Consider the following 14,736-nt stretch of genomic DNA (forward strand, 5'->3'; position numbering starts at 1 on the left):
AGAAGGTCACACTTCGAGAGCAGAGCCCAGGGAGCAGTCTCTTAACAAGAGCTGCCCTGAGAGTGATGCAGAGGGGACCCCAGTGGGAGGGCCCCTCCGGGAGTGGGAGGGGAAGCCGGGGGCAGGCTCGGGAGGGCTGGAGCTCCTAGCGCTGCTCCTCTCTGCCCTCTGCTGGCCCAGCCCAGCCTCCCCTGGCTCAGAGGCCGGCAGCCAGAAGGCTGAGAGCTGGCTGAGCACCGGAGTCACCAAAATTCCAAGTCGGGGAGTGGCTTTGGGACCAAAGGTGGTGAAAGCTTCCACTCGGACAGAAATCCGGAAATGAGCCACTGCAAGTGGCACCCTGGATAAAGATCAGCGTCACCTCCCAAGGGGTGACACGGCAGCTCAGAGGGTACACCTTCAGCCAAGCACGCTGATGGTTCCGGCTGGCCTGGGACCCATCTGAACACCACGGCCCTCGCCGAGCTCACCGCCCATGGCCTCTGAGCCCCAGAAGCGTGAACTGACGCCTCCAGGCCTGGTGGCCCCCTGGGGCCCGAGGTCAGGGTGACATTTCTCTGCGGTGATCACAGTTACCCCGGGCGAGGCCCCCAGGAATGCAGAGCTGCTGGAAGACCCCCAGCCCCCAGAGCTGCCCACCAGCAGAGGCAGCTCAGCACTGCACGGGCGGCCTATAGGACAGCTGATCCAGAGGACAGGCTCCAAACAAGTGTCTAAAATCCCGGTGACAGGGCTACTAGCAAAGGGCTGTCCCGAGAGCAGGAGAGCAGCCCGAACCCGCCCAGGCGCCCCCGTGGTTCCCGGGGCTCCCACCATCACCTGGCCTGTCCACAGCCATGGGAGCCAGGGGGGCGGTGATGCTCGTATGCAGAGTCAAAAGACCCACACGTGCGCACACATGCACGCACGCACGCACGTCACACACGCGCGCGCGCACAGACGTGCACACACAAACACAATGCCAGCGGGAATCTATATTATTAAACGATGCGTGGACGTCCTATTAAACATCTGAGGAGGAAGTGTTTGCAGCTTCTATGAAAATACTCAAAACTAGCTCCGATAAACTATTGTATTTTTCTCTGGGAACAACAGCAATGTCACAACTCTACAGAAACACTTCGAACAGAAGCCAACGGGAGGCCAGGGGGATGCCTGTACAAAATGCTTCTCGCGGGCTCTTGCTAATCTGTACACAGCAGCACTGGAATTACCAGGAGGCCAGGAGAAGAGAACTAATTAGATAAAGCTCCGTGCTTCCAGCCCCGTTAGTTAATTAAATTATCGCTTTACGGTGCCTTAAGAGAGCTGTAAGGCTAACCCGAGTGCTGCCAGCTTTATGGGGTCTGCGGGCTCTTTACAAGCTTCCTCTGGTCACAAGTGTCAAATTGGGGCTGTATCGACAGATAAAAGAAAAATCGAGCTGCTAGGATTTGCAGCCTTTCCCTGCGATATCTTTATACTGTGCTATAAAAGCCTATCACACTTAATTTAAGGAGTGAAAACTGTTGACATCTCTTTCCATTGCTAATCTTTAGGAAACAATAAGTGGAATATTATTTGAAATGAATAACTGCTCGCTTTATTGGCGAGTAGTAAAAATCTAATAGTTGGCAAAACAATATGGTGTTTACTCTTCAAGATAGGCAGGTTTATTAGAAGCAGAGAGAGCAAGAACGTTCGCAGCTCAGCCCTCATCTCCTTAGGGTTTTCCTTGGGTTACAGCAACGGGTGTTTTTGTTTGCTGTTATTATTCTTGTTTTCTTTTTCTTTTTTGTTCCCTTTTGTTCTTTCTTTCTCCTGTCCCCCAATATAAGGTGACACTTTTAAAGATATCGTATCAAATGTGGCATATATTCAATTTAACTGAAAAACAGCCTTCAAGAGAAAAAAATGTTTGTCAGATGCTAATTAAAGGTTGTAGCTTCCCAAAGGGAGAACTTTCAGGTCAGGAGGCTGGGAGTGCAGAGATAAGCCCAGAGCTGGGAGCCAGTCTGGTGGGTTTGTGTGTCCAGGCAGCTCACATACGCGCGCGCACAGCACACACACACCCCCACCACAGCAGGCCTGGGTCGGGGCCCTGTGCCGCCTGTCGCCGCGTTTAGTGCCGTGCTACCACGTCTCCTCCACCCTCTGGGAGCCCAGGAGTGCTTGATACACAGTCACTTAGTAAACATTTACAAAATGACGTGGTAAATAAGTGGACTCCGAACCAGACAAATCATTTTGAGAACAGACTTGCTGTGCGAGTGGCACCCACTTCTTTTTTTTTTAAACATCTTTATTGGAGTATAATTGCTTTACAATGGTCTGTTAGTTTCTGCTGTATAACAAAGTGAATCAGCTATACGTATACATATATCCCCATATCCCCTCCCTCTTGTGTCTCCCTCCCTCCCACCCTCCCTATCCCACCCCTCTAGGTGGTCACAAAGCACCCAGCTGATCTCCCTGTGCTATGCGGCAGCTTCCCACTCGCTATATCTATTCTACATTTGGTAGTGTGTATATGTCCATGCCACTCTCTCACTTCGTCCCAGCTTCCCCTTCCCCTTCCCCGTATCCTCAAGTCCATGCTCTAATAGGTCTGTTTTATTCCCGTCCTACCCCTAGGCTCTTCATGACATTTTTTTTTCTTAGATTCCATATATATGTGTTAGCATACGGTATTTGTTTTTCTCCTTCTGACTTAACTTCACTCTGTATGACAGACTCCAGGTCCATCCACCTCCCTACAAATAACTCAGTTTCATTTCTTTTTATGGCTGAGTAATATTCCATTGTATATATGTGCCACATCTTCTTTATCCATTCATCTCTCAATGGACACTTCGGTTGCTTCCATGTCCTGGCTATCGTAACTAGAGCTGCAGTGAACATTTTGGTACATGACTCTTTTTGAATTACGGTTTTCTCAGGGTATGTGCCCAGCAGTGGGATTGCGGGGTCATATGGTAGTTCTATTTTTAGTTTTTTAAGGAACCTCCATACTGTTCTCCATAGCGGCTGTATCAATTTACATTCCCACCAGCAGTGCAACAGGGTTCCCCTTCTCCACACCCTCTCCAGCATTGATTGTTTCTAGAGTTTTTGATGATGGCCATTCTGGCCAGTGTGAGATGGTATCTCAGTGTAGTTTTGATCTGCATTTCTCTAATGATTAGTGATGCTGAGCATCCTTTCACGTGTTGGTTGGGGCCTCAGCCCGGTTCCCCCAGGAGGCCCAGCCGCACCTTCCTAGTCCAGGACCTCTGTGAACACGACGCACTTGGTGCTCCTGTGTCCGTTTCTACTGGACGTTTTCACTGCCGTGTGCTTACGTCACAGCAACACACCCACACGTCCGCGGCGGGGAGAAGGGTCAGCTGCTCCTTCACGGGACCCCAATGGTGCCCTCGTCAACTGCAGTCATTTGTTTGTGTACAGAAATAAGCTCTTGTGCCTTCACCGGCCTCCCTGGGCAGGGTGAGAAGTGTGATTTTTTTACGCTGAGACCAGGGTGGGCTATCAGGGCCGAGGGCAGTGGTTCCCCGACTTGAGCGCCCGCACAGCCGCCTGGGAGGGGCCCCAGGAAGAGCATGTTGACAAGCGCCCCAGGAGATACCAAGTGCTCAGAATGCCTCTGCCCTGAGGCCACTTTTCTGTGGCACGCGAGCAGGCGGGCTTTACAAGGTCGCTGTTAGGCCTCACTGTGGTTCTGAGCTCCCTGAAGGCAGGCCTGAGGCCCGGCAGCCCGCAGGACCCTGCAACCCCTCTGGTGGCCCAGCCCGTCTTGGCATCAAAAATCACATCCGCACCGTACACTGCGGTGGAGCCCGGGTGACAAGGTCCAGCATCTGTGCTCACGCTGCCTGCTGCTGAGACTGTGAGACAGACGGGGAACCGGGCCCCTGGTTCATGAGGCAACAAGGCCCCTGGACCGAGCCCCAGCTGCTGGTCGTGTCGATCACTCATGCCAAGGAGAGGCTCCTTATCTCCTGAACTTTTAGCCTGCTACTTCCAACAAAGGTACACATATCTTAGCTTTAGGCAATAAAAAGGGAAAAAAAAATTGTGTTTATCTGCTGTGGCCAAGCCAGAGTCTCTCCCAGGTGAGTCTTCTGCAGAACTATTTCCTTGTTCTCTGTGTCCCAGTCTCTCCGGTCAAGGCCAGCCAAAGATCGAGGCTCGCCCAGTGGCCTGAGAACACAGCTCCGTCACCAGGGAAGGCCTTGAACCCAGTTACCCGACTCGGGGTCACCGCCAAGGTCGAGAGCAGGTGCGCAGAAGACGGTTGGTCTCCAGGCTCTCTGCTGCACCAACAACGAGGTGCTGGTCAGCTGGGACTGAAAAACGACCGCCATTATATACAGAAAGCCCTTTTTAGGCCAGACTGGGCCACCGCGAGGTCCAGGGGACTAACACCGCAGGAAGCCATCACGTGACTCTGGGTGGTACCTGGAGCCCCAGGGTGGCAGCCAGACCGGAGTCAGGCCAGGGTGAGGCCAGAGACACAACGCCCACCCGACAACGGTCCGTGCGGTGCGGTGGCAGGTGCGCGGGCCGCTTCTTCCCAGTGGCCCTGCAGAGGAGGGGCCGGCTTCGACGGACACACAGGCTCCGCGTTTGGGAGCCGTGCCCCCCGACCAGAGCAGGTCCTGGGCCCACAGGCTCGGCCCAGGCCTTGGCCGAGGCTCAGAACAGCTGGTGGAAGTGGGGAGAGGGTGGGCTGGAGATGGGGGAGCCCCGCTTGTCCTCCCTTAGCGTGGCAGCCCCAGAGACACATCTTCCAAGAGGGACGGCCCTGCGGCCCTGCTGCCTCAGCGCAAACCCACTTGGCTCGGCCCCTGTGCCACCGCAGCCTCGACAAAGGCCGACAAGACTTCTACTGGCCCTTCTGTGAAGAGAACTTGCCGGCTAGGACTGAGCTGCTGTCCAGGCCCAGGCTGCCCAGGGGCCCCCTCTCGGCGTGACACCCGCTGACAGTATGTCTGCCTTTCGGCGGCCCCCGCTGGGTCGGGGCTCGGCAGTTTTCATCCTCCCCAGAAGCAGCATTGTTTGGCCACATGTGACACCGTCTGTGCAGCAGGCAGAGGCCCCAGAGGAGCTTCTAGAAGAGTGATGCATGGAAGAGGACCAGAAACGGCAGCCGTTGGAGATGCCCAGGGCTTATCCCCAAAGAACCGGAGGAGCAGAGGGGCGCGGGTCCGGAGGGGTGCCCAGGCGCGCGCGGGCTGGGCCCTTGGCACCGGGCAGCCCCAGCAGGGGGACGCGAGTCCCGGCCAGGGCTGCCGTCGAGAGGGGAAGGGAGGGAGAAGCCGTGCAGATTTGGGGGCATATCTCACGGACCGTAGCGGCCCCCCCACTCTGCAGCCAGCAGCATCCACTTCCAGTGCTGATTCCGCCGGAGCATTAATGATGCTGTAAAATAATAAGGCTCCAGACGGCCCGCACGAGAGCAAGCAGTTGATAAAAGGGAGATTTACAGCCACATCCATCAATTTAATTATCTTTCACTAGGCTTAAACTTAGGAGTAATACTAATCTCTATTTAGCACGGTATACAGGATCTATGGACACTTTACAATCTTCCTCTATTCACAAGTGTCAAATTATGGCAATATTGATAAAACGGTGGAGTAAACAGCTAGTGAGACAACCCTAGAACTGGCGAATACGCTTTTTACTGCACCGTAAAAGCCTATTACTCTCTGATTTCGGGTGAAAATTTGCGGCCAATAATCTGAGTTGATGATGTTTCGGAAACAATTGCACGGATAGTAAAAGCTGCCTTCTCTCTAACCGCCCCCCCCGGCCCCAGTCCGAGCCCAGCCTCCTCCTCGGACTTGACCATAAAAAGCCGGGGCCACAGGGGCCGAGGTGGAGGCCATCCGGCCATCGGCAGGCACTGCTGCCTCCTTGGCTGAGGGCAGGTCTGGGAGGCCCGTGGCCCATGGCCCGTACTGCTCTGCCCACAGGCTCCCGGCATCCGCTTGGGCTCCGGCAAGGAGACGGCCTTCTAGAGGCCCTTGCAGGAACCTGCACTCTGCACTTTGCAGGGCCGAGAAGGACGGAGCAGCCGGGCACACCGGCCTTGGACACTGCCCCCGGGATTGTCTCGAGCCGATGACACAGCCCTACCGGAGGGCTCTCGGGCCAGTATGGTGCCCATGCACCCAACACCCCCAAAAGGACGGCTGCCCACACCCAGCAGCCTGGTGTCACTCATTCTTATTCACTTGCTTTGCTGTCGGGCTCAGGTTTCCCCAGGGCCCTCTGAGTGGTGGTCAGTTTAGGTTTTCTCTGTCCAGAACGTGGCATCACACCCTTTGGTGCTTCCCGGCCTGACCTGCTGAGAATTGAGGCCACCAGGCAAACACAGCAGTGCTCTCAAGCAGAGGCTCTCTACGGGACGGATGGCACGCATCAGAGGTGCTGGCCAGTTCTGGACAGAAAGCAGGGAAGGCCTGTGCCCACCTCTCTGCCCCCAGAGCCTCCCCAGGGCCCCGCGCCCCTGCCTGAAGCAGCGGGTGGGCTGTCTCACGCCCGCACCGCACCGTGCTGAGAAGCCACCTGTTTCTCCAGGCGGTCTCCACGCCGTGCCCCAGGCGCGCCCTGACCGCTGGGCCCAGGCTGGAGCTCCGGTCGGGGACGCACCGGCTCCGGACTCTGGACACTGAGTTCCCGGCGTGGAGTTTGTGCTCCAGACCCACAGCCAGGCCTCGCGGTCCTCGGTTCTGCTTGTCCGCCCGCGTCCTGATGCAAACGGGGAATATGGCGGCTGGGGACGTGAGGGCAGAGCGAGGGGAGAGGGCGTTGGTCGCCCAGCACACAGCAACCCCGCCAGCCAGCCTGCCGAGGACAGCCCGACGCACCACGCCGGCACTCCACAAACACAAACCCCAATCCTTTCAAAACAGCAGCCTCTACCAACCACAAATTCGATATTATCCTCGTGAGTCAGAGACCACCCCTGGTGTGGTGGCCAAGGAAATGAACTCCCGAAACTTAGTCGCGACATGGAATCACCTGCCTCCTGCAAGAGTCTTCATGAAAATCACACGAACATGTAATTTTTCCGAAAGCTCTTTGTAAACTGTAAAGTGATAGAACAATGGCAACAGCAACAATGTCACCTAACAGTTACTCACTATGTGCCAGGCACCAGGATAGGCATCTCATGCGTGTTAACTCCTTTAAATAACCCCCCGACAAAACCCTACGAGGAAAGTACTGTCACCATTATCCCCATTTAAATGAAGCGGAAACTGAGGCTAGGAGAGGCGAAGGGACCGAAGGTCCCACAGCTACAGTGAATGAGAGGGGGCCGAACCCCGGCGCCGCTCGTGCAGTGGGAGGGTAGAGCTGCACGGCTCGGGTAACGGTCATGTGGTCAGGGTGGCCGACTGGCCTGCTGGCTGCAGGGCCCCGGGCTCAGACGGGCATCTGAAACCACGGGGACGGGGCAGAGCCAGCCCTCTGCCAACACGGCCTTCTGGGTCCAAGTACAGAGATACGATCCTCTTCAGAGCCCTGAAGTCGCCCGGATCTGAGCCAAGCGAAATACCTAGATGCTAACCTAGACTCGCGCAGTTTTGCAGCTGGCGTGGACGGCGTGTGGTGGGAGCTGAGGAAGCCGGAGGACCCTGTAACCCATCCAGGCAGGGAGACCCGTCCAGGGTCACACGGCGGAGGAGTGACTGGAAGGCGTCTTGGTTCTCTCCCCTCCCGTCTCAGGGCTCGTCCGCCGAGCCAGGTGGGCCGCATTCTGCCGCAGCGCCCAGCGGGGCCCTGGGGCGCAAATGTAGACTCCAAGGCCACCTCAGCATCCTGCTGACCAGGAGTCTGCATTTTGAACAGATAGATATATATACCCTCATACGCCGTGCCCCCTCCTTGTTCCCAAGGAGAGGAGGGGCGCCCAGCACTGTCTCCGGAGGCCTCTTTTGCTGCTTGGGCTACAGGTGAAGGGGCTGGGCTCCGATGGGCTTCTTTCTGGGTCAGTTTTAAGTGCAGGGCTGTGGAGAAGAGGCTGCCCCATGAGAGTGAATTAAATCTACTCCAGGCACACACTGCTGCTTCTGAACTTACACACGGGTCTTTTAAAACCAGCTTTCCTTTTTATTTTCCAAAATCCTTTCCCAGGTGTCTTCTCTCACTCTTTTCAGGCCTGACCCAACCCAAGGCTGGCCCTTCAGTCCCCACGACAGTCCCACGCCACCTGAGAAGCATTTACGGAACACGGGTATGCTTTTACTGCCACCCCCCCCCAAAGGCAACTCAGAAGTCGACGGAGCCCTGGGCCGAGCGCGTGCCCAGAGCTGGGGAAGGCCCGTCTCTCAACACTGGAGCGGCGTCCGCAGGAGCACCGGGGCCTGCATCCAGGTGCGGGAGGGCGAGCCGCAGGGCTCGGAAGCTCAGAAGAGGGCCGCAGCTTACGGAGCAAAGGTCCGGGTTAATGCGCCGGGGCGGGAGGGCACGTGGACGGAGCCTAACGGTGCAAATAGCAAATGTCACGACTCGCGCCCAGCGCTCTTCGAAACTGCACGCTGAGGGAGGGGCGGTGCATGGCAGACCAGAGGGCCGGCCAGCAAGCTCGCCTTAATGGGGGTTCGTTCATTGGCTTGCTTTCCAGGAGGCCTCGGGACACACAGCAGGTGCATTTGAAAGAGAGAGAAAAGGAGAAGAGGCAGCGCTATGGAGGAGTCAGGGCGGGGGAGGGGAGGGCACCCCGGCAGAGAAAAATCAGGGGGCTCAGGGCAAAGGGGGACGCTCGGGCTGGGGAAAAGGGAGCTTGGAAGGACGGAAACACCAATCCAGGGGAGCAGAGCTGTCTTCACAGGTTATCTCAGGATCTGCTTTCCAACCTTTCTAGAACGACGTGGATTATAAAGTAGCCCCTTCATCTTCTGCTGTGGACAGATTCTGGCAGCTGTGAAGAATTACCTGGATGTGGTGTGTGTTACCACTGGAACATTGCTGGTGTTCTCAGAGTCAATCCTGAAATAGGCAGAGGCCTCAGGCCCATCCATCTGGCCCGACACCAAAAGCGTAGCCAGGAGCAGAGGGCCAGGTGAGCTGCAGAGAAGGCGAGGAACATTTCTGCAAATTCAGAGAAACTTCTTTTGATGCAGGAAAGAATCCCGCCCCCATCCCCCGCCCCACGCCTCAAGAAAAAGAGAGAGAAAGATTTCTAGTGATCAAAGGAAGTTTCCAATTTCCAGGAATAATGAGATGAAAAGACCATCCTCAAAGATCGTCAAGGCAACTGTAGTAAAATGTCAACAGTGGCTGGAAACAAAGTCAATATAATTCCTCTACATGAAAATATAAATATACTAGAGATGACTTATTTGGCCACAAATTGCTTCCATGCACACATTTTTCCTCTTTTCCCCTGTACATGTTTTTACATTTGTGTCACTCATATGCACAGAGTGGGGGTGGAAGCACTCAGATCATTTTCAATCTCTAAAATATACATTATTAAAAATTCTAAAAATGTTAAAGAGAAGTAGTTTCGGGCTTGAACAGTGACTGGGGCAGGAATTGCTTGGGAGGTACAGTGGGTCCCACAAATGATGCAGGAAGCAAAGGGCTCCAGGCAGGGAAGGAAAAAGGTACCCTTTCAAGCCCATTTGTTTGCCTTGTGCGTGGAGGCAAGAAGTCAGTTTGGGCTTCTGCCCTATCTTACCCGTTCAATCTTATCAGGTGGTAGATCTGTCCTTTGATCCTGTCAACAATGCAGAGAGTTGGAGACAGCTGCCACCACCCCAAGCCAGCAGGGCCTCACCACCCCTCATAAAACATTTATGAAACCTGTAATAAACAGGCCTGATAAGGGAGAGGGCTCAAGATTTCAAAACTCAGCAGCTCTGCTGAAAATGCCCTTCTCTGCCTCCAAGGTTCCTTTATTTGAAGAGCAAACACAAACCATCAATTCCCACTGGCCATAAAGTTTCTGAGCAAAGAGTTTCACCAAACCCTGAGATTAGCAGAATTTGTTTGGAGCCTTACCCATAAGGGACAAAGCACCTCCTCTCCCCTGCCCGAAATCCTCTGCGCTGATATGGGCAGCGGCCAGGGTGACCATAAAAATTCAGTCACTGAGAAATAGAGAGTCATCTGATGCCACAAAGTAAACTAATATCCTGTGATTGAGTTTGGAAAAGAGAAGAGTAGCATTTTCATGGCACATCACAAAATATAACTTTGTTAATATTTATTTTAACTTCTGTTTTATCTTCCGGGAAATTGAGTTCTCTGAGTTGAGCAAAAGTAGACTGAGCCCTCAGGACTCCCACACTCTCCAGGAATTCTCTTAGTTGACTTTTCTGGGCAGGTGTCAGGTGAGTGACTCAAACCAGAGGTCTTCAAAGAATCTAGAAATAAAGAACAGCCAAGAGCAAGAGAGGGAGATACACCGAGAGGGACCGGAAAAGCTTCCGGGAAGACGAATGTGCTTCGGGGCAGGAGGCATGGCGTTGTCTGCGCGCTGCAGGAGGGCGCCAGGCACCGCGAGCATCTGTGGAAGGGTGAGCAGGTGCACGGAAGCGAGGCTGGCAGATGCTACAGGCATCCAAGGAGTGCCAGCGGCACACGTGAGCTGAGAGAGACAAGAACAGGAACAGCTTCGTCTAGCACCTGCTTCAAGATGGCCAAAGGCAGCACAGCCGAAGGATAACTGAGCAGATTGGGGGAAGATCTCCAGGTCTCTCATCTCTTCTGCCCCAGCCAACCAGGCGACCAACTAAAGAGAAATGAGAAGGCGGCTCCCTCGGGGAGGGCTGCTGAACAAAGCCCCCGGGGGTGAGCCACACCCCTGCACGGAAGCCTCTCTCCCCTAGGTTCCCAAGCTGGGAGAGATGCTCCCCTGCATCCTCCTCCCCGGCGCTCACCTCTTCATTGTCCACACCTGCCTCATTGCTTAACACAAAGTAAATCCTCACACATGGGCCCCTGAGCGGTGTGTTGTGTGTGTCCACTGTGTTTTCCTTTCAAGTTTTCTGTGTTCAGAGGGTGGAGGCCACCTTGACTAATCTTGTACGCACCTGCCCCAGCACAAAGCGCCGGGAACTGACGGCAGTGGTGGTCCACGGAGTCCCGTGAAAGGACGGGGGCCGGGAGGCCCTCTCACCCCCGTGCCCTGCTTCTGTGCCCAGAGCAGCGCCCAGCAGGGGGGCTCCACAGGCAGGTGGGCTCTGGGGGGCCTCAGTGTTCCAGGCACTGGGGCTAGGGATGCCTAGGCGACGAGAAGGAGTAGAGATGGGGCTCAGCTGTAACTGGGGACCAAGGATACACAGCCGGCAGCATCTGAGATGTCCTAGCGTGCTGGTCAGCAGCACCGGTCAACAGTGGTCTGGCCAAAACCCACGGAGGCAGGCAGAATGCACCGATGGCCCCGTAAGACACAGGACCCCGTTAGTGAACAGGCCACGTTATTTAGGATCCTAGCTGAAGTGTCCCCAAATGCTTCTGGACCAAGAGGGCAGAGCTGGGTTTTCATGGAGAGTTCAGCCCAAGGAGTCTTTCCGGAGACCCCATCAGATGTGCTGTCTCCGGGTCACAGCGTTCCAGGGCCCTGAACCGTGGCCTCGGGGAGAGGAGGGGGCTGGCCGTCAGGAGGGCTGTGGGAGAGAGATGGAGGGGGCTCTGTGCCCCACCCCGTGGAACAGGGCCCAGCTTCCCCGGGATGGGAGGTGGCCCCAGCCTCTCCCGGAAGTCAAGAGGCAGGGCGGTACGCTGGTCAAGGGTACAAGCTCCGTGTCGACCAACACGCTGAGACTCCACGCCCAGCTCTCACACTTCCGACTCCTGTGACCTTGGGCACCAAACTCTCTGTGCCGTTTCCTCATCTATGAAATCAGGATGACGAAATCGGGGTTCTCGCTGGATTGCGGTGAGGAACACATGAGACGGCGCCAGAGTGGCATTTGGAAACCCTCAACAACTGTTAGCTGCCGTCATTATTATTTTGAGACGTTGCCAGCATTTTTCCCTATTAGTGCTCAGCATACATAGCCTGTAATTTTCATGCACTTTCCACGTCCACGAGAGATTCTGTGTGAAGCCTGGGTTTTGCCCTGAAGGTTGGCACTTCCTGCCCCTTATCCACGCTGACATCTCCCACCTCAACGCCTTGTAAACCGCCCACTCTCTTTCTTACAGTAATGCCTATTTTGTTATCTCACACACACACACACACACACAAAACCACATAAAGTGGATGTGATTATCAGCCCCATTTTACTGGCAAGGCAACCGAGGTCTGGCAACACACAGGGTTTTCCAAGCACAGCCAGTGGGTGTGAACCTCGTCTCTAAGGCTCCCAGCCTGACTCTGCTTGGACCCGACTGAAGGGGCTGAAGCGGGGAGGCCGAGAGAGGGGGATGGCAGGTCAGAGGCAGGGATGGGATGAGACTGAGGGAGGGTCTGTTATAAGACCAGGAAGACCAGGGCACAGGGACATCCTAGTTGACGGCCACGAAGCCCCCAGCCCAACAATCCCAGGCCAAGGTCACGGTGGGCAAACTCGCCATGATGTTACGGCACGTTCCTCTGTGCAGATCGGCGGGGTGCAGGCGAGGGCTGGCCACGCTCGCCTGTGTGCTGTCTCTCCTCTTCCCCCAGACGTCACCCACCCCAGGGCGGCCTCCGAGCCTCCTGGCACCCAGCCCTCCTTCCAGGCCAGTGCGGGAGCCCCTCACCCAGCAGACGTTGAGAGCTGCCAAACCGTTTAAAGGTTTGGATGTTGAGTATCCGCACCCCTGGGTTCAGGGCAGCACTAGTCACGGTAGCCAAACGGCAGAAGCGACCGAGTGCCCGTCGCCAGACAAACGGGCAAAGAGGACGTGCTGCATCCATACAGTGGAACGTCATTCAGCCTGCAAAAGGCAGGGAAGCCCGACATCGGCTACACCACGGATGACGGTGACATCATACTCAGTGCAATAAGCCAGTGACCCAAAGGCGAGCACTGACAACTCCACCGGTAGGAGGTCCCTTGGGCAGTCAGACTCACGGAGACGGAAGGCAGACCGGTGGGCCGCTGGCCGGGGGCTGGGGGCTGGGGGCTGGGCTGGGGGTGGGGAGCTCTTGTTCAGGGGGGACAGAGGTTCAGTTTTACACGACGGACAGACTCTGGAGGTGGTGGCGCAACAACGTGAACGTACTTAACGCTGCTGAACCGTATGCTTTAAAATGGGCAGGACGGCAAATTTGACGTTATGTGTATTTTATCACAATTTCTTTTAAGTTTGGACGTGGTGTCGTGACACCTTCAGACACACTGGGCTGCGAGGTCCACACCGGGGAGGAAGCTCAGCACGCTCTCCCTGTTCCCTGAGGGGACACCCGGCCACCTTTCCCAGCCACCTGCCCGCACCCTGCTTGTGCCCGAGGCAGGGGAGCTGCTGCCCCGAGGAAGGGGGCGGGGGTCCTTTCCTGGTTGGTATGAAGTGCCACTGGTCCCCCCAGCCCTGTGCCCACAGGCTGTGTCTGCCCAGAGGGGCGCCTTCCCCAAACCCCACAGGCCCCTGCGGATCGGGGCAGCCCGTCTGGGCTGGGAGCCGCCCAAGGCAGGGGCCGTGGCCACTCCTCTCCGAGTTCCCTGCTGTTCACGCAAAGCCTTGCACACAGCTGCTGCTCAGTAGAGACATGTGCAAAGGACGAGAGAAGGTAGCAGGGAAGGAGGGAGGGAGAGAGAGGAGTAGAGGAGCAGGCAGAAGGGACAGACGGAGGGCAGACGTGGACAAACATGGATGCGTCTCCACCTCTGTGTCTCGTGCGTATTTATGGCCGAGAACCAAGGCGGCTCTTCTGGGGTCTCCAAACTTGCCGTGGTTTGTTTTAGGACTTGATATGTGCCCTTCCCTCACCTCACTGCCCAAAATTCTGAAACTGCAGCGGGCTGGGGCGACGGGCCGGGAGTTCATCTGAGGGCCCAGACATGCTCTGACACGAGCCTCCGGTCTCAGCTGCCCCTCAGGCAGCGTCCACAGCAAACATCCACGCGACCGCAGAGGTTCAGATTCGCCAAGGCCCCTGTCAGCACAGTCCCCCTGGCGGGGCCCTTACGGACGCTCCTCCCCAGTGCCTCTCAGCATCTCAGTGCAAGAAACCACTCCTGGGCAAACGTACACCCAGAGAAAACCGTAATTCAAAAGGACACAGGCACCCCCATGTTCACCGCAGCACTGTTCACAATAGCCAAGACACAGCAGCCACCTAAATGCCCATCGACAGACGAATGGATAAAGAAGATGTGGTACATATATATACAATGGAATGTTACTCAGCCATAAAAAAGAACAAAATAATGCCGTCTGCAGCAACATGGATGGACTCAGAGATTGTCACACTAAGTGAAGTAAGTCATACACAGAAAGACAAATATCGTATGATACCGCTTATATGTGGAATCTAAAAAAAGGGTACAAATGAACTTCGTTACAAAACAGAAGTAGAGTCACGGATGTAGAAGCAAACTTATGGTTGCCGGGGGATGGCGGGGGGATGAACTGGGAGATTAGGATTGACATACACACACTACTATACCTAAAACAGGTAAGGACCTACTGTAGAGCACAGGGAACTCTACTCTTTACTCTGTAATGGCCTATGTGGTCAAAGAATCTAAAAAAGAGTGGATGTGTGGATATTCATAACTGTATATGTATCACTCTGCTCTACACCTGAAACTAACACAACATTGTAAATCGACTCTTCTCCAATAAAAAATTTAAAAACAAACAAAA

The sequence above is a fragment of the Kogia breviceps genome, chromosome 16 (assembly GCF_026419965.1).
Source record: "Kogia breviceps isolate mKogBre1 chromosome 16, mKogBre1 haplotype 1, whole genome shotgun sequence".
Taxonomy (NCBI): Eukaryota; Metazoa; Chordata; class Mammalia; order Artiodactyla; family Physeteridae; genus Kogia; species Kogia breviceps.